This window comes from Prenolepis imparis, unplaced genomic scaffold, assembly GCF_030444845.1.
Source record: "Prenolepis imparis isolate NDT839.2.m4 unplaced genomic scaffold, iyPreImpa1.0 SCAF_9, whole genome shotgun sequence".
Taxonomy (NCBI): domain Eukaryota; kingdom Metazoa; phylum Arthropoda; class Insecta; order Hymenoptera; family Formicidae; genus Prenolepis; species Prenolepis imparis.
The window spans coordinates 11,274,070-11,293,211 of record NW_028141167.1 but is presented as its reverse complement, the minus strand read 5'-3'; the positions used below and the strand labels follow the sequence as shown (position 1 = coordinate 11,293,211).

The 19,142-nt window shown below is 41.2% G+C and overlaps 1 protein-coding gene and 1 long non-coding RNA gene across 3 annotated transcripts in view; one reads left to right on the top strand and one right to left on the bottom strand.

Moving 5' to 3' along the window:
• The window catches only part of Svp (COUP transcription factor 2), a 116,033-nt gene that overhangs the window by 12,637 nt on the left and 84,254 nt on the right, over positions 1-19,142 (bottom strand). The window lies entirely within an intron of this gene.
• Positions 16,445-19,142, top strand: part of LOC145940166 (uncharacterized) — a 50,387-nt gene continuing 47,689 nt past the window's right edge. Inside the window, exons 1-2 of the long non-coding RNA XR_014425967.1 lie at positions 16,445-16,637; positions 16,731-16,772. This is a non-coding gene — a long non-coding RNA (uncharacterized LOC145940166). The remainder of the gene's footprint in view (positions 16,638-16,730; positions 16,773-19,142) is intronic.

Sequence of the window (19,142 nt, the reverse complement as noted above, 5' to 3'; positions counted from 1 at the left end):
AGAGAGAGAAAGAGAGAAGGGGGTTCCGCGGATGGGTGTTAACAGACGCGTTAATAAGCACGCCTAAAAGGAGCGCAACGACGAGCACGAGACCTTAATACGCTCGTTAATTCTCAAGGCTCGCCGGCCGATCGTGTCGCATGCAATGACACGCGCGACTTACATACGGTGCTGCATCCCGAGTAATTAAGGATCTCGCGAATCTTCATCACGCATCGCTCTGATGAAGATTACACGTTCGAAATTTATATTATACGATCGATGATTCGGGTTGTGCTTTAATTCGCACGGTATAATCGCTTAATCGTTTCGCGGCCGGCCATCGGTGACTTATTCGACGGAATCATCGTCTGTAAAAGTGCCTCTACGATGGTGATAATTATACTTTTGATGTATGTTGCGGCGCCTCATGGAGGCTGCTCAAGGTAATAGATGGCGGACGGCTTTATGAGATATCAAGGGAGAGTATGAAGGGACGGCTAGACTTCGCGGAGAAAAGGAGGAAGACCATTTCATTCGAAACGGAATCGAAAATGTCGTAATTACGCGACGCGAACGGCTAATTAAGTTTCGCCCTTCATCGCTCGTAATTGTTAGCTCGAGATGTCTCATCGTAACATCCTAACATCCAATTTAGATAAAAATTGCAAAACTCTTTCAAAAAATAATCAGGAACTATGTAACTATTAAACAATTTAAATTTACTCACCTCACGGTTGCTCCTTTGTTGCCCGATGCCTCCCCGGGCCTCCTTCTCGTACAAGTTTCGAAACACTTGCACTCGCGTTATTTTTTTTCGTTCGCGACGCGCGGCGACGCTCGGGTTCTAGCTATCACAATCTTCAACGCGTTTCGGTAAAACGCGAGACTCGCGAGAGTTTATTCGCGCGCGAAAACCGAAGCTCCATTTTCGCGTCGCCGCTTTCTCCAAGATCCACTTTTTGCAGGGGTTCATCGAACGAAGATCAAGAGAGCGACTTCGTCGCGACGCACTGAAGTCACCGAAGGATGCAGCGAGACGAACATTGAGCGCGATTCATCACGATCGACAAGATCAATTTCACGTGTGCGATCGCGATTACGATGTCGGTACGTGCGAAGCGATCGGATTTATACGATAATTAACCGCCAAAGACGCTAATTAATACACTCGTCCTTTCGCGGACCGGCAAGAAGCGCGCGACCGTTCATCACGAAGAATCGAAGAAGAGCACTGGAGGTGGAGCTAGACTGGCACTGCCAGGTTCGGAACGCGCAACGATACGTCGCGCCGAGTCGTAGTGGTGGGGCATGGTAGGGATCGCGACGTGGGAGCTCGGCGAATCACGTCACGACTACATACTCCCACCAGGTCGTAGTGGTGAGGGTATGTAGTTGCGACTTGATTCGCTGAACCTCGGACGTATGTTGCGTCGCGATCCCTACAATGCCCCACCACTACGACTTATCGCGACGTGTCGTTGGTCGTTGCGCGTTCCGAATCTGGCAGTGCCAGTCTAGCTCCACCTCCAGTGCTCTTCTTCGATTCTTCGTGATCACGGTCGCGCGCTTCTTGCCGGTCCGCGAAAGGACGAGTGTATTAATTAGCGTGTTTAACGGTTAATTATCGTATAAATCCGATCGCGTCGCACGTACCGACATCGTAATCGCGATCGCACACGTGAAATTGATCTCGTCGATCGTGATGAATCGCGCTCAATGTTTGTCTCGCTACATCCTTCGGCGACTTCAGTGCGTCGCGGCGAAGTCGCTCTCTTGATCATCTTCGTTCGATAAACCCCGAAACGAAAAGTGGGTCTTGGAGAAAGCGGCGACGCGAAAATGGAGCTTCGGTTTTATTCGCGCGCGAATAAACTCTCGCGAGTCTCGCGTTTTACCGAAACGCGTCGAAGATTGTGATAGCTAGAACCCGGGCGTCGCCGCGTGTTGCGAACGAAAAAAAATAACGCGAGTGCAAGTGTTTCGAAACTTCTACGAGAAGGAGGCCCGGGGAGGCATCGTGCAACAAAGGAGCAACCGTGAGGTGAGTAAATTTAAATTGTTTAGTAGTTACATAGTTGCTGATTATTTTTTGAAAGAGTTTTGCAATTTTTATAGAGATAAAAAAACATACTTTTAATATCGAAGATATTTTATAGAAATATCTTCGATATTGAAAGTACGTTTTTTTATCTAAAACTTGCAGAACTCTTTAAAAAAAAAATCAGGAACTATATAACTATTTAAAAGAACTTTAAAACTCTGCTCAAAACTATTAAAACTCGATGTGTAAAAAAATGTGAAATTAGCACCCCTATTTTTTGAAACTGATTTTCGTTATCGTAATGACCGGAACTATTTCTAAAAATTAGCAAGAACTCTTCCTATGGTTCTAAATAACTCAGAACTCTTAACAGAACTATGATGAGCATAACATAGAGGTGCCAACTTCACACACCCAAATTTTATGCGTATTTTGCGTAAAAGAATTCTTTTGGGGAAGGGTTGTTTTTAAGTATGTTATCTGTGAACGCACGTGACAGATTTGTAAAAATAGGATCTATAGATATACGTTTTTCCAAGTAGCTAATACAACTTCAAACCGTCATATACCGTAAACATGAAACCTCAGATCAACAATGCTGATGAACGGAAGTGTCATAGCACACTCGGTTCCCTGCGCATCGCTCGCTGTATATCGGATATCACAATATTGTGAGGAGGCGCCTCCTCGTGCATAATGAGCGCCGCATATACGCACACATACACACGCACAGCGGGACCGCGCGATAATTATCATAACAACACCGAGCGTATTTAGAGACACCTCTCTCTCTCACTCTCTCTTTCTCCGGTTCCTATCGATGCTACGCATCGGAGCTACGACACGCATTTAACCGGAATACACACCCCATATAGGTGGCCCGTACGTACGTACAAGCGTCCCGTTTAGAAGCCGCATTGTCATGTTAATGGACGACAATGCCAATCCCATTACGCCATTCGGGTAGCCGCGCGCCGCGGGCCCTTTAGGGTCTCCGAGTAGAGAGGGGCCCCTCCGAGTAGCTCGGTTTCCTCCCGTTTCTCCACGCGCTTTACGATTTGTACCAGGCAGGTAGATATATCCCCCGGCAGGCAGGTGCTACGAAGGTCAACTTTTTTTCCCACATCGACGCTCCTTGTCTCGCGAAAGTTGCGCGCCGGTGTGTCTCTCGCGCGCGTTCAGTGTGTCTACAAAAAACCTCCTCTCCCTTCGTCCCTTCCCAGGTCGCGAGAGATCGCGGACCGGTTTCGAGAGCGCCCGGGGCTAAATGTCAACAACAGGCATAACGGCCTGGTTAGAGGATTACCACCGTCGAGCGAGAGAGGCCCGAAGAGGGTAGCGCCAGACTACAAAAGGTCGTGAACTTTCTACGTGTCATAATCCGTCTGAGAGGATTCGCGACCTCCCGATCTCGCTCTTTCGCGCCCTTTCGTGCCCTTCTCGCGCTCGTCCTCGTTTCGTCCGTCTCGCGTTTGTTATCTTCGTGAAGGACAATCTCCTGTCATGTCACCGTTTCGCAAAACTAATATATGCTGGATTTAATAAAAGAATAACAACGAGATTTAATTGTTTAGTTTCAATATAATATCGATAGTTTCTTATATAATTTTAATAATCTGGTTCTAACAATTTGCTGTTATTTAAATATTAAGATTAAAATATGTCATGTGCAAAATTAAAAATATAATTTCTTTTCGAAATACAGTTACATATATGTCAGATTTGTAAATGTTATCGAATCGTGCAAATAATTTTATATATTTTAAAAATAGATTATTTAAACGATCAAAGAAAAACCACATTTGTTCTAAATTAGAAATCATGACTTACTAATATTGTACAAACATGCAACTTTTTCATTTCGCGTTGAATAATGTACATTTATATAATGTCAGTTTCTTGTTAATTCTCACAATTGTTTCTGAAACCAAGACCCCCGTCATGCCATTCTATTCTACTCCAGATTGCGGAGAACCACTGTCTGATTAAATCCCGAACACGAGGGTCGCCGGCAAAGATAGGGATTAGCGGAAGGTCGCTCTTCTCACGTATTTTGCGTTGTCGACCACAACGACGATTAGCGCGACGTCGATTCCAATGTCGGATGGCATTACGTAATTCCAGACCCGCGGGATGACAAGAAAGGACAATGGCACTGTACATTTATTTCATGCATAGCTCTGTCCAATTCTAATTCGCGTTGAAATAACATATGCACATTAATCGCGTGAAAAGCTTAGCTTTTGATATTATCGTATTTAAGAATCGACGAAAATATAATATGAATACGGATTAACTTTGACGTGAGATCCATCAACAATTGACTTCGACATCGATAAACTAATAAATAAATTGTGTATTGAAAAAGATAAAAAGATTTTTTATAATGTATGTAAATAATAAAATTTATAAGTGTTAATTCACTCATCTCAGCGAGTTCGAGTTTCAATGCTACAGACAAATAAATAAATCGTCATTTATTGCCATGTTTCTGTCGAATAAATTTACGAATAAATATCGGGCTTATACTTTATCGCAAATATATAGATTCGAAATTGAATTGATTTCGTCCTAGATGCGCGAAATTCGTGGATGCCTGAAATCGGCCCCGCTGGCAGCGAAAGGCGAGGGTGGTGAACGCAGAATGCCGCGCCCGCGTACGACGGTATATACACACAGAGGAGAACCTATTGATAAATTCAGTGGGCAACGTAAACAATGCCGCAACAATGTCAATTATGCGCTCGCCGCCGATCGCCCGGCCGCTGCAATTAATCGGACGGCGCGCGCGCGAGCGCGACTTTACGCGGTAATTAATTGCGCCGCGTGGCGTGCATGCGTGTCGGCGCGTTTAGCTCGCAACATTGCACTTTCGGCCCCGGTCCCGGCCCCGGTCCGGTGGTGTTGGTGGAGTTAGACCGACCGATACGATGTGCAACGAAGCCGTCTCGACCTCGCTCGACCCCGGCAACTTTGCATCGACTACCTCCCAACAGAGTTTTACTCGGCTTCCACCTTGCCGAGTTTGTCTCTCCTTCTCTCGCTGGTCGTATGATCGTTCATTTTCAATTAGGTCGTTTTAATTAAGGCGATTTATTCCGTATAAAACCACAAATTTCGATTTTATGACGTGGTTTATGTTTATTGAAGCTGCAAGTGTGACTTTCATCAGTTTTTGACATCGCATGATCTTTTTATGTATAAACGAGTATCATATAAGCACCTATTAAATATCTTCAATGAGAAAGAAATTTAATTTAAACAAGATAAAAGAGTTGGTTTAAATTTTATTGAAAATTTTCTGTACGCAAACTAGAATTATACTAATTAGAGATACATTTTTCCCATATCTACAATGAAATCGCGTTGGCTTTAAACTTTATAGAGAGACATACATTTCTAGACAAGTCTTCGGAGTCTCTCTCGCCAAGATCCGCCAAAAGAACGCAAGGTACGAAAGTACGCCGAAATCACCGTCGGATTTCAATCCGACCATCGAGCGAAGTTTACGGCGGCTCGGCGTTGCATGCATTATCCATGGACACGTTCATCGACACGTTCGACGTACTCATCGCGCCTCGATCGCGATCGCGGATATCGATAGCCGGGCCCGAACGACGTCGAGGCGAGATACTCTGAACAGAGAGAGAGAGAGAGAGAGAGCCGCGTGCCAGGCGATCGCGTGGGCGCGTAATATATTCTTGGGATAGACAATGTGGCGGGCACGTGGGCTATAGAAGCCAACTCGACCGGACTCGGTCGTATCTCCCCTTCTTCCCCCTTTCCTACATCCCCCCGTCGTCGGTCTGTTGGTCCTCCCTGGGCCCCCATAATGAAGCGTTGACGCGGGCATAAAACGAGCGCGCCGGCCGAAGACAATGGAGTGATTGAGCGCGGGCAACGCCAAAGGGTTGCCCGCCGTCAACCCCGGGGTGAAAATGTCAGTAACCAAATGTCAGATCTTGCCTCGGGTCTTCCCCCGCCGTTTTCTATGCGCATACCTACCCCCACGCGTTTTCCGCCCCAGGTCCCTTTCACGCGGAAGTTTCTTCTTTCGAGAACAGTTTTTTTCCCGCCTTATCGCGTGAAGATTAATTATGAAATCAAGTGATAGGGATTGGACACGTGATATGATACAAAGAATACATTTAGCGTCTAATATATATATACTATCTTGATTTTTGATCAATTAATTCAGTTTCTTTTGTTGTCAAGAAGAGAACATCAAGTCTCGCGGCGAATGCGAAGTCGAGATTATCGCGAGAGAAAATACTATACACACCGGCTTTAAAACCACTCTCGTCTCTTCCGGCGCGAGAGAGAGAACGTCTGCGTCTACGAGGCGATCACTTTTCGGGGGTGGGATATTTCGACGCGCGAAAGGGTCGGCGGCGGCGGTAAAAGCGGATCCTCCTTCCGGCATATTTTATATCCGCGGACGTCCTCCTTCCGAGAGAGAAGAGATTGCTTTCTCGCCGGCGCAGTAATGCGATTTTCGGCCCGCGAGAGATTGACGCTACCGAGAGACGATGAAGGGCTGCCTTTCTTTGTTCCAAGGGAACGGGTTAAGTGGACGCGCCAACGAAATTGGTTTTATCATTTTATTGCCGTTTCGTCTTTTATAATGCACGCGTCACTCTTTGAGTCGCGAGCGGAGTCTCAAACGAGATCCGAAACTCCTCTTCAGACAAAATTTTAAATTCAAGAGGGTGAAAATTCAAAGGCACACGGCGTATAACGTCAATGCAAATTATATAATATAAACCGTAAGACCCGACACAGATTTTTTTATTAAATATTATTAATTTCATTATATATATAACGATAATGTTCAAGCATTTCGACTTAATCGGAAACTGAAGAGTATTAAGGAGATATATATTACATAAATATTGTGTGTATGTATATCTCTACGTAATGGACGTATTTTCATTCATTTATTACAACCACTATCCGCGAAGATTTCTAGCACCTGTCTTACTTTGCTCTATTCGATGTTATTAACGCATACCGGATAATAGTACACTCTCGCGAGATCATTCTCGTAAAACTGAGAGATTTCTTAATTTGACAGTTAACACGTTCCGGACATTCCGTCTTCAATTATCCATTTTATATTCCACGAGCGCTATTGTGCGTATATCGTTTCGGGATGAGAGATCGCGGGTGCGAGGAGAAAATGAAGAAAACGACTTTCTTCCAAGTCATTTTCAAGACAGAGGGAGAAAGAGAGACTCGCTCGCAGATTCCCGCGGTGAGCGTTAATGGAGCTGTCGCTTGCGTTCGCAATAGGCGGTTCTCTCTCTCTCTTCGTGGTCGACGTGTTTCCGGCCGGATCAACGTCAGGCCCTGAGCGCAGGAACCCTGGAAACATTGTAGCCGGCTACGAAAGCGAGATTGGACCGAGCAGTCACGCCGGACACTCTCGGGTTAGAAGAGATACCCGAGAACGAGAGTTGCGAGGCATTACTTCGATTCCAATTAAAACGTCGGTCGCCCTTTGTTAACCCGACGCCATCGAGCTCTCTTTCTCTCTTCCTCTCTTTACGCGCCGCTATCCTGTTTTCGTAATAAATTTGCGCCTGGAATATTTAAGCGCGCCGCTGGATTTTACATACTTAATTTCGGATGTACGTGTGTGTTCTCTCGCGAGAGAGACGACGAGGGAGACTGTTGACTTAGCCGCCGCGTGATCCTCTTAGAGCGGGAGCATATTTTAAAGAATCTTCGCACTAGCCAGCGGAATGTCAAATTTTATCCACTTGTCAGTTACTTCAGCGCAAATTGGTTTACAGAGATATTATTGCGTATCCTTATTCGTTATATAATAAAATAATAGCTGCCGTTGTAATTCAACCCTATTACGAGCTAGTGAAATTAATTATAAAATTGTTGGTAAATAATTAATTTCGTGAAAATGATAAAATTAAAATTGTACTACTAAGATTCCTCGTGATTAAATTATAAAAAAAAGTCGTCGAGATTTTTTATATCGAATGATATAGAACTAAAATAAATATCTAGGCGATGCATATATGTTGTAATTGCAACGTATCTATTTCTATCCTGTTTCTCGGCAATTTAGCAAATTCTCACCGCTAAGAGGGATTAAATGGAAGCGCACGTGTGAATATACGTAATTTACGCGGTTCAATTTTACTTTTTGGCGTCTAAGTAGCGATAAAACCATCATTCTCAATTAGTCCAAAACGTCGAGTAGCGCGAGAGCGACTACTCTCGCATAATAATCCTTACGCACCGAGAGAGAGATTTTTCCACCGAAGGCGAGGCACCGCGCCACGGGCGATTTCATCACAAAATTGCTATAATTATCTCGATTCGCGCTCATTCGCAATCGACGCGCATCGAAGTCGAGCCGGAGTCAAACGGCGCCGATCGGCGTTCGAGGATAATCGATCGGCGCTAGATGTGCACGTGCCGGCACATTATTATCCGAGAGAGAGAGAGACTGGTTCCGCTCTTATTACACGCTCGCGCGTTAAAGCGGTGAACTCTCTTTAATCGTCGAAACATCTGGACCAGCACGACTCGCGGTGCCTTCGCTCTCGCAAGGTGCCTTTTTATTATATACACCGCGGAGAAAATAATTGCTTACGTACATAAGGTAATGAGATCGTGCGCTTTTCCTGCGCGGCGATTCTTGCGAAACTGACACATAACAGCTCTCTCTCTTTCCGTCCTCTCTTTTTCCTCTTTATTTTTTTCGCGCATAACCATTTGCTCGAGGCACGCGTAAGCTTACGCAAGCGAGTGCGCCACAGTTCATTCAATTTCATTTCGTCCCCGCCGCGTTTCACGCTCCGCTAATGCGCGTCGAAAGATCGATCGATCGATCGATCGATCGCTCCGTCAAACACAATCGCGCTTGTTTCTCCTCGCGGAAAGAACATTTCAATTAACCTTTTCGGAACGGAATAAAACAAGGTTGATAAATATATTTAATTTGGCAAACTCGGAGGAAAATATTTAAAGCAAATACAATACATCCATCCGAGATATTCGAGATATTTTTTTAAAATTAAATTCTGAATGGAATTCGAAAGTTTGTTATGGGGTCAAATTCACGTTCAAATGTGGTGAGATTTTTCAACAATTTTTTTACGGATTTTATTGAAATAAAGAAATTTAATATAGAACGATTAATATTAATAATATTAAAAATTAATTGAGATATATAAAAATGTTAAAATTATTTGTATAAATAAAAATTGATTTTTTTAATAAAAAATTAAATGTAATATTTACATTTACTATAAAGTTTATAAAATCGCTTGTTTTTCCTTGTGGAAAGAGCATTTCAATTAACTTTTTCGGAACGAAATAAAAACAGTTGATATATTTGATTTACAAGCCCGGAAAACATTTAAAACAAATACATCCGTTTAGATTCTAAATTTTTTACATGTAAAATCGCATCGTTAAAGCTTGTTATTTTATTGAATTATAAAAATGCGCTTCGAAACAAACATATGCATATCTACTGCATCTAGTTCACATGCTTCGGAGCAGCCAGCTAGTTCATCATTGACGAACAATAATAATGAAGCGAAATAGATCGAAAATCGAAATCCATGACATATATAGGTATGTTATCAGAGCAGCAATATCATACTTTCTCTCAGATATCGGATAAGAAATGGTACATCCCACGCGTGTTTCGTAATATTTTCATCCACGTTCCCATTCAATAATTTATTCAATCTGCTTTGTTCGCAGAGCTATTATTAGTTTACGCCCGGCACGCAGACGGTTCTTTCAGAGACAGACAACCCTGAGGGATTTTCTAACGATGCGAGATAGTTGATACGACTGTATTATATATATATATATATATATATATATATATATATATATATATATGCGCGCCGATTTCTGCCATAAACGCAATATCCTGCTGGTGCGTTTATGCGAAACGTGACGTAGGGTCGCGAAGTAATGGCTAGAAAACCAGTTCCTAACGCATACGAAGCACGCGTTGCCGCCCCGAAGTGTCCGAATGGTAAATCGCAATCCACCGAGAGATCGTATGTAGAATGGGAAAATATAGGATCGGGAATAGAACAAGAAGCGCGATATACCGAAGGTGGTTCATCGCGATCATTCAGGCGAACCTTGATTCAGAGAGGCGCCAACGTACGTATCTTGAATCTCCCAATGCGTATAGTGATCGAGGTGTGTGCGTAACCTTGTTAGAAATATCAATGATAATGTCGTATGCACGTGAGACGAGAGAGCCGGTGATATCAGAGCGCGTAGGCTGATATCATTAATAACGCGAGGACCGACAGAGCCAGATTAAAGTGAAGATACTGACGCAACCGAGGTGACATTTAAATGCATGAGAATGGAAAATATCGCATACCACGCACACCAAGCGTAAATTGTTCATAAAAAATTTGTAAAAATCTACACCTCTCTTTATGAAAGAGATTTCGAGAGAAGATACGCATTTTTTTTCTTGTTCTTTCGTATGATATCATTATTTTATCTCGCGAGTAACATTTAATGCCGATTGATATTATTGTTACCACTGACTCTCTGAAGGATAATGATAAATTAGAACGGCATATCCTTTAACGGATATGCATAGCATATCTTCGCTCTGGCGCGTTCCAATCTCACGTTGTCGCGAGGCAGGGAGGTCGGTCGGTGTGTTATAATTACTGAATGCCTTCTGCGCCGGAAGTACGAAGGCGTTGCACACGACGGAGGTAGGTAGATGGTGTCACGCATCGCATGCGAGATGCACCGTAATGCGCAATTTTCAAGGATATACGTGCCCTCCCTTTCACGCGTCAGCCCCTTTACCGCGATTACCCCTTATCGATTCCCCCGCTTTAGGATCTAATTTCGCATCAAACCGCAATCAGCGACACAAACATCTCATACGAAATTGCATCACATAAAAATTGATATCTTAATCTGTTTTATTTTTTTTAAATATTTTTTGGAGGAAATAATTACGGTACAAGCGCGGCAAAATGTCTCTAAAATGTGAAAAAAGTAATAAAATCTACATTTCAATAACTCGTTTTAAGAAAATTGTTAAGGTCATATGTATGTGTGAAAGTAGATGAGATGTATTTTTTTCAACTTTCTCGTTTTATCGCAAGTTCGCTCCTGTGGAATCGAATAGATTTAGGATACTCAAAATTTGACAATAGCACGGACACTTTCAGTCTCAAATAGATATCTTCACTTTATGAGATAAGCGAGCGCATATATACCTAATGCGTATTATCCTCGTGAAAGGTCGACAGAAAGTGATCGCGTTAATGTTAAACTTCCTGAGCGACAGCTGTCGCCGCGATTATCGGGGACGAGAGTTTTCGCGATGACGAATCGTCGCCACGATTATCTTCGAATTAAGATCATGGCGAGACGACAGTAAAAAATAAGCGGAAAAGGGTATCTGTCAATTACGCGAAATGATTATTTATAATTGTGTAGATGTCAGATACTTGGCGATATTAAATATATCGTTTGAGATGCTCACATAAACCTTGAAATTAGTAACAATTTATCAGAGGAAAGGATTTTAAATCGAATAATCACTCATTATAAAAAAATGCCGAAAACAATTGCAGAAGCTTTAAATAGAAAAAAAATGAGATTTTTTAAGATATAAAAAAGATTTACATGTCGCATTATTTCTGATATTTCAAAATATCTAAATATATCGCAGGAAAAACATCAACGTTTTCTCGTGCGACCGGAATGATCATCTCCAGTCTGTATTTTGCGACGCAAGCGAGAGATCGCTCCCTCTCCTTCCTCTTTCTCTTTTTCTCTTTTTTTCTCTCTCTTGTGAATGCTCTCTTGCGAATGCCAAGATGGAAACGTGAATCCGCGCGCGATAATGCGCTTCCGGGCACGATAGTGCGTCGGAGAAGCGATAGTGCGGACGCGCGTTTACAAAGGTTCGAGTTACCAGTTTGTGATATTATATTATACGGCGATTAAAGCAAAACAAAGATGTTTTTCACCGCCACTTCCGGTTGCGTGGCGTCAAAGAAGACGAACTTCCCCCGTTTCCGATTTTCTGCTTATAAAATTTCGGCTGCTCTCTAGGTTTTTCGCGCTAGAGAAAAGTGTTACAAGATAATTTTTAACACTTGGATTTTATTGCGGGAAATGTGAAAATAGTAATTTGCCAAGGGCTTTGTAATAAAACTGACAGCCAAGAGTTAAGGACTGTTCGTTTCTTCGAGAGAGAGACGTACCGGATCCTCGCGACGGGGTTTGTACCAGCGATTATCCGCGGCATAATACCAATTATCGTGCTTTGATATCTAAATACATCGGAGGTGGAACAGGAGGAGGCGAAGCTAGAACGACGGCGGGTGTTCTAGGCAAATAACAAGAAGAAGAAGCGAAGAGAGAAGCTAAATACAGAGAGAGAAAGAGAGAGCGAGAGACAGAGAAGCGACAAGAGAAACAGGGAGAGGAGCCTCCTCATCTTCGCCCCGCAATAAATTCAACCAGGCGTTGCTTCGAGAGACGGGTTTCCTTCCAACCTCTACGGTGTCTCTCCATGTCGGTTCCGCCCATCCTTGATTTATAGGCACGCGAGATAGAGCAGTGCGTATCGTACGTATCCGCCGACCACCATCGCCACCCAAGGACACCCGAAACGCAGAAGGCGCCCCGTTAGATCCCGAAATGGGGAGAGGGAGTAAAAAAAAAAGATCGCGCGCAAGAGAGGCGCATTAACATCGCGCTCTCGGCGTCAGCTTGACATGGCAGACCCCAGGAGCAAGGTCGAGAGACCGACGCAAAGCCCGTTTCTCTCCGAAAAAAAAGTATGACTCCTGCTAGCGTGGATAAATCACGGAAAAGTCCGCAACGTGCACCAGCATCGCTGTGTCGAATAATAGTGAAATTATTAAGAACAATATCGAACATGTCTTCCTTGCTGTAGGCAATGACAGAAGAATATGAAAGCTTCACTCGACTGCAAAAATGGTGTTTCAATCTTTTTTCCCCGTCTCCAATTTTTATTTGGAAGTATATGCTGCTTTCTAATGTACTAGATGAAAGGAATATAATCGCATTCTCTCTCGAGTGGAAAAATCCGGAGGAAGACAACGCCATTCGTCCGGCTGATCTAATAGATCGCTCGCAATTACGTGCGCTAAATAAAATTGATTAGGAGAGCTCGGCTCGGAGCGTAACAATCGGAATTGATGTTGCGAGGTGAATCGGTCCACCACGACCACAATCGCACAAGCGACCATCACCACACACCGTTATCTCCCGTTCGTACGCGACGAATCGCAGGAACGTCGTGCCGCGGCCACCCTCGTGCGAGAGACACCGCGTCATTCTCTCTCGCAGAGACCGCGATGTAACCTAATAGAATTATTTTCCAAGTGCGAGGGGTCGCGCTCCCCCAGGAAGCAACCCCCGGGCTATGATCGGCAACACTGGGGTCGCAGACCAAAAACGGGAGCGTGTCTAGCGAGGGCTGTCTCTCCTTCTCTAGGTTCTCGGTTCTCCCCCCGCGTACGCATTTTGCGGTTTCGCGGTGGCGATAACGCGAACAAAAGAAACGCTAGATCCGCAGGTGCCGTAAGAACCGGTTCCTCATCCCGTTTCCGTTTCGTTTCTTCTCCAAATCGTTACGCTATTACGATTTAAAGTTGTCGTCGTCTCGTCGTCGCCACTTGGTCTTTTTTCCGAATCTTTTTTTCGTCCTTGCGAACTAAAAGTCGTGTCTTCTTTCCAAGGAGATGTTTTAAACTTTGTGTTGTACGAAAGATATATGTTAGAGTGCTGTTATGTGTAAAATGTATGCAAAAATTCTTACGTACTTAAAAGTATTTGTTAATGAGAAAAAATTGAAAAAAAATTCAGTGTTAGCAGAATCAAATAAATCTTAATAAATGTATATTAGAGTTGTTTATATTTTCTAAGAATATTTCTTGCCAAAATTAAGCGAACAATTCTTCAGGATTATCAGTATCGGAAAATTTATATTTTGTGACATCGGTAGCGGAACAATTTGATTAATATAGGCACTGGAATTTAGGACATTTCTGAATATAAATATAATTTGAAAGTTTATTGATCACTTCGATATTAGTAAAAATGTACATTGAGATAAAGCTAATTTTTTTCCAAAAATAAATGTACAGCTTCAAAATTATCTTAATAAAATATATTAGATAAAATATAATAGATAATCAATTTTCTATTATAAAATCCAATGAATATAAATTGTGGAATCATTAAAATTTGTATTCTCGTAATACTAAATTTAATGCTAAATGCGATCAGCTGATTTTGACATTTTTATATTAAGCATAAGATTTGTTATTATAAGAACGAAATACATAATCAATATGAGATGAATATTAATCAATACGAATCTAAAGATATGTATACTTTCGACTTTACTCGCCTTACGAGACCAACTCTCGATAGTGAAACTCGCGAAGTAAAACCGCAGAGTCGTAGCCGCAGGGTATTGTCCAACGACTTAGGAAAAACCTTCTTCTTCTCGGCGCGACTCGCTGATTAATTAAAGCCGCGTCTCTCGGCTTGATTAGCGCAACGCGACGCGCACCTGCCGTCTGAATATTGATTTAAGATCGCGTTTGCGCGTGCACGTATACACGCGGATACTTTAAAAAGCGCACGGTCATCCTAGCTAACTAGACGCTCCGCGTGCATACGTGCCTACGCACGTGCGTGTGTAGAAAACACGCGGCATTTTTACGAGCGCCGTCGTTCCGCTCATATGCAATTATGCCTTTACGGTGACTGTAACAACCTCGCGCGAGCGTCGTAATGAGCGGTCACCGAGAGAAGACGACGCGTTTGAGAGTCGATGGCGAGAGAGAGGTGCAGGGACAGAGGAAAAAAGGTTTTAATCTCGCAACCGTTCAAATTTTACCATCATAAAGAGAGACAGAGAGAATGACAGAGATTTAATAGTAGATTAAAAGCAGTACAATTTCAACGATTTAGATTAAAGATCTGATGTAAGGAAAGCTGTAAATATATCATGTTCTTAAGAGTTTGTTGCGCCGAGGCTTGATGGCATTGTAAAAGTTATAACTGTTACTTATAATATTATTTATGAGAATACTAGAACAACACAAACGCGCGCGTCATTCTTCGGTTTTATGTTAAAAAAAATGAATTTAAAAAAAATAATATAAAGTTTGTTTAAACTCGATTAATTTTTTTCACAGAAATTAGCTGATTAGAGGATTAATGTGCTAATTAAATTTAAAAATAATAATATGTTAGAAAATTAAAATAGTAATATGTTGTAAATAATATGTTATAATATCTTATTCTCGATTAATATTTTTTGACAGAAATCAGCTGATAACTGTCAAAAATATTAATCGAGTTTAAAGTATTATATATATAACCTATTATTTAATACATATTATATTATTTTAATTTTTATAACATTATTTTAAAAATTAATTAGTAAATTAACGCTTTAATCAGCTGACGCTTTAATCATATATGTCACGTCAATTAATTTTTTTTCAGTAGTAATATAAGACATTAATCAGACGTTGTGATCTCGATAGATACACTGATAAATTATCCAAATTAATTATTATACAACAAATTAATTATATAACAAATTAATTTTTACAATAATCAAGCTTTAAATACACAAGACATCTCGAAAACATTTCTATGAATACGAGAGAGAAAATATTTATGCGGAGAAAGAGACATTCTCTTTCTCAATGTCTCTTAATCAGCTGATTTTTCTGTCAAAAAATATTAATAAAATTTGCTAAATATTCTAGCTCACCTATTTATATTTATATTGTGTATGTTATAATATGCTAATTAAATTTTAAAATAATAATATAGTAAAAGTTATAAAATAGTAATACGTTGTAAATAATGTTATAATACTTTATTCTCGATTAATATTTTTTCTTTCTAAAGCTATATCTTTTCGAACGAATCTCCTTCAAATTTTAATTAGTTATTAATATTAAGTCATGTATATAGTATCGCGCGCGTGTTATTAGAGTGAAGTTGCCGATGTTTGTAGCCTCTTACCGAAACGCCGCGAGTATCAAGCAGTTGGAGCTGCGTCCCGCTGTGATTAATTAGTAAGCATAATCGTTAGAAACGATTTCTAACCTTTGTATTGTAATATTTATCAATCGCATATCATAATTTCAACGTTAATATATGTAGTCGTAATTGTTCGAAACGCATATTTCGCGAAAAATTCGATGCAAAATCTCTTGCCAACATAACCCAACTTAATCTGTTTTCGCGCGCGCGAATGTGTTGCGATCCGTGGATATATCTATCATTAATTCTATATAGCTTACATATTTATATTGTGTATGTTATAATGCGAAATAATAAGATTATTCTAATATGTATGTATTTTATTTGTTACAGGTAGCATTGCGATACACAGTACGATTCACGCGTCGTGTCGGGAGTGCCGTGTAAAGTTTCGCGCGTCGGAAGTGCCGTGTAAAATGTCGGGCGATCGTAATTATTCGTATTTTCGCGAGTGTCGTGAGTGCTACCATGGACCAGAGAGGAGGAGGAGGCCCGGGGAGGCATCGGGCAACATCGGGGCAACTGTGAGGTATGCAAAATAAAACATTTTTGCTAAACTGTTTATGAGATATTCGACACACACATATGTATATACAACATAATTTGAATATTTTGTTTTCAGATCAATGTGCTGTGTACTACAACTCCGCTATTGCACGTATCGGTGAGTGAGAAATTGTTTATTTTATAATATTTCTATAGCGGTAATGGGGGTATATATAATATGTTGAAAATATTAAAATAGTAACGTATGTTTTAAATAATATGTTATAATATCTTATCTGCGATTAATATTTTTTGACAAAAATCAGCTCTGATAATTGTCAAAAATATTAATCGAATTAAAAATATTATAACATCCTTTTCTAAAAGAGGCACGTTAAGTCGATTCTTGCAAGTATTGTTGCATCTTTTCCGATGCTGATTAACTGTTTCGATTCGCATTATGCGTTATATTCGTATAATATAACGCACAACGCGAATCGAGGCAGCCAATCAGCATCGCGGAGAAGAGGCAACAATACTTGTGAGAATTGATTTAACATGCCTTTTTTAGAAAGGGATTAATCGCAATTATCCGATCAAATCTTCCGGGATCCGGGGAATAATGTCGAGAAAGAATGTGGATATTAAAATCGTCGTTATCTCGGTAAGCTCACAATCGAGGATTTCATGTAAAATAGCTATAAATATTCTTTGAAAATTATGTTATACCGAGGCTACTAAATATTAAATATATTCCGCTATATTACTCTTTACAAAATTACTTATAATATGAAAGATAAACATGAAAAGTCCTCCTATATTTTATGCTCTTAAAGTAAAGATATTAATTACAAGAGAGCATTTTGCATTTTCTACGATTTTTATCTTTGACATTTTCTCTGTATCAAATTTTAACTTTTCCATTTTATGTATTATAAAGTATTTGTCGCACATCTGCATCATGTATTTCATTTCATTATCCATTATAATTAAAAATCGGTAAAGACATGTCGCGTCGAAGATCACCTATTATAAGTAAACACCTTATTTACTCTCAATTCTTGAAATATTAGTCACATCGTATCGTACCGTACAAAAGTAGTAAAGATTATATACAGGATTGACGATCTCTCGTTGGGATCTTGGAACAACGATATCCGCCTGATCCGGCTTTGAAACGAGCCTTCGAGCTATCGTAAATGACAGGCTCGAGGCACAAAGTTGTATCACGTTATACTTGATTGTCGCTTCCCGGATAGAATCGAAGGAAAAGCAGGAAAGGGGAAGTCTCCGGAGAGATTCTTATACGAGCAACGGCGATCGGATGTGTCGTCATTTGCCAGAACGATGGATTTAATCGATGATCTAAGCAATTGTGCTCCGAAACGTTTTTTTATGGAATTTTTTAATCACAAGATATATGTATATAAATAAGAAAGCAGCCATCGTTGTATAACTATTAAATTATAAGTATAGCGATAAATAATGCGGCGAATTTCTAATAATAAAAAAATGGCGAAAGCTTTGAGAGACCGCGCCAGATCCATAAATTATCCGCTCAATGAGGATAAGCGTATTTCGGTGAGATCGACGCCGTCTCCGCGGATCAGCTGACGACCCAATGACGGCCTAAATCATCGTTTTACGACGCCGCGGCACTTACTCGCGCGTTTTCCTATAATCACCATTAAACGAGCCGCGAGGTCATCGACGCGATGATCGTATACGATAACGGTAAACATATCCTGCGCCGCGGCGCTTTCCTCATTCTCACAATTCCTCCTCTCTCCCCTTCCTTCGATGTGCATCTCGCAAATGCGCGAAAGCGCAAGCGAAGAATTAATCGCTGGGTGCGGCCAGTTTTCAGCCAAGGGGTCAGATTCGAACCCGAGAGGACCGAGGTCTAGGAGAGGTGAACGCTGAATACCAATTATCCGTTAATACACGAGTTTAAAAAGAGGGAAACAATAATTAATTGTGAATTTTTTAATTAGCTTCGAATTATACTAACGACGTGGATCGAAAGCTTTAAAATAGTCTTGTGTCCTAGAGCAAGAATCTGAAGAAGAATGAAGAAGGAAGAGCAAAAAAGAGAAAAGAGTAGAAGAAGATTATTAGAGTTTGTTGGACAGTTGTTTATTTTTTTCCCGAGACAAATATATTCTCTAATTTATCATATCTTGCACGCATCGGACGAGTTATACATATGTGCGTACTGCGTGCTCGTTTTTCAAATTCCCAGAGCTAGAAGAGAAGAAGAAGAGGAACGCAGGAAGATGTTTTCGAAGATAAAGAAGCCTCGTACGCGCGCAGACTTCTGCAAATGAAGTGAAGGGTATTAAAGAGACGCGGATTTTTCGCGGAGGAAACGCGACTGATACGTTTCATATCTCTCTGCCGTCTCTCTTCTTTCTCATCCCTTTTTTCTAGCCGTTAATGCACGCCATTAGCGTCAGGGTTCGTGACCGAGAACGAACTCGCCCCGCTTGACGTACTCGACGGAATCTCCGCGGCTTCGTAAGTCGCTCGCTCGCTCTACCTGCGCTTT